Below are 2,063 nucleotides of genomic sequence, written 5' to 3' on the forward strand. Positions count from 1 at the left end.
AGTAAAGTACAGATACCCAAAAATTCTACGTAAGTACAGTAACAAATTATTTGTACTTAGTTACTTTACAACTCTGCTTTTTAGTGATGTCTCAATATTGGTATTGACATACAAAATGTACCTGTCCATTTACCAGTATTCTTACAAATACTTGCACAATGTTCAACATACCTTTATTAATCTCCCTTGTTTTGCACAAAAAACACATTAAACATAAAATTTACACAATGAACACATTGCACATAAAAACTCATGAATTACCTTAAGAATACTGGACATCCTACCTCCGTAAATGTCCTGTCCCTCTCCGTTTGACCCGAGACATCCACTCATTGATGAGCTTCACTGAGAGGAATGAACGAGTTCTTGTATTGATTGTGTTTACATAAAGGAACCCTTCTTGTTGTGTTCATTAAAACATATTCTGAATTCAGAAAATGAGTGGTGTCAGACAAGACACTCWGAGAGCCGTCTGCTCAAACAGGTCTTGTAAAGGTAAAGGTGCAGCAGTACCCATGGTTTTACCTGTTGTACTCAGCAGATTTAATATCTGAACCTTTGATTTAATGGTCATTTTACAAAACCAACAGACAATGTATTTTAACACAGACTCAATCATTACTTTGTAAAAATTAAAAAAAAGGTCAACATAATATTCTTAAAGACTCCAAATACTCGATGGAGTAAGTCGACGGAGAAAATGCGGTCACTGATGGATTCGGACACAAACRCTTGTCAATTGTGTGACAAGTCACTGTCAATATGTACAAAATTCCCAGATACTCTGAACTGATACCAATATCAGTATAGATACTGGGACAGATACTCAATTTAATGTGTTACAGTTTACATTTCAAKTGAAACAYATGCCCATTCCAGGTTTAAGAAATRTATACAATGTGAATGAAAATCTGTTTTATTATTTATTTTAAARTGTTGCAACAGCATATATCATACTGTATGTTTGATTTGATACAGAGTGGCTAATAATAGTAAAATGARGAAGGAGGGCCACCTTGTTCTAAATAAAATAATTGTATTTTAAAATCATTGTAAGGTTTAGGTTCTAATTCAGAAAGTGCTACTTTTAAGTTGTYTGGGCATTTGCAGTGGAAATTAAAAGGTATCCTGAAAGGAATGCATRTCACCTGCCATCAGCGTTTTAAACAAAGATCTTGTGCARTCTGTTATCTCTCAGAGTRTGTGTTTAGCATGACTCCTAGCTACTACCACACTGATTCTTAGCTCAACATCTGTTAAAATGACTGAGTTGTGGCAATTTTTGTGTTTAAAAAGATCAAAAAAAGGTCATTTAGGTGTGGCTGCCATCTCGACTCAGTAATCCGTTGTAGAGCCATACTTTCAGCGTTTTTTTATCATTCATGCACTTTTTTTATGAGACATATCAAACAACAGACACAGGTAATCATGTGATGGTGATGGCAGGTGATTAGAGCTGGAAAAGTTTTGGATTGGTCAGTAAAGGTGGTTTTTGAATGTTCCTGTTCTCGTTCCATGGTGCTGTGAAAGAAGTAACATAAATCTGGCCCATCTACAGATCTTACATCAAATGTCTTCTGGCTGTCCTGGTTTAAACCTGGGCCCGTATTTATAAAACTTCTTAGAGTGGATTTTTAGACTTAAGTGCTTAGATTTGCTCCTACTCTCAGACTTAAGTGTAAGTGCCAGTTATCAAAATTCTTAAGTCTAAGAATCACTCTTACTCTCAAGAAAAGTTAAGACAGCTCCAGAGGACTCTTAAGTGGTTAAGAGTTGCCACTAGGGCTCTGAGATGAACTGAGGAGACAGAGATTACAGCTGTCCTCCTCCCCACCTGAGTGTTTTTCTCAGTTATAAGGTGGAAAACAGGTTTAATCAGAAATATACAAAAGAAACAAGGGTTTAAAAAAATTAAAAAAAAACTGCATAATATTGGACTAAAAGGCAGATATCTTTGTGTAGCTTTTGGAGAAAATATTAAAAATACTCAGCTGGTGAGTGCATGCGACCCCCAAAGAAAGAAAGAAAGAGAGAGAAAGAAAGAAAGAAAGAAAGAAAGAAAG

Source organism: Austrofundulus limnaeus, unplaced genomic scaffold (assembly GCF_001266775.1).
Source record: "Austrofundulus limnaeus strain Quisiro unplaced genomic scaffold, Austrofundulus_limnaeus-1.0 Scaffold75, whole genome shotgun sequence".
NCBI lineage: Eukaryota > Metazoa > Chordata > Actinopteri > Cyprinodontiformes > Rivulidae > Austrofundulus > Austrofundulus limnaeus.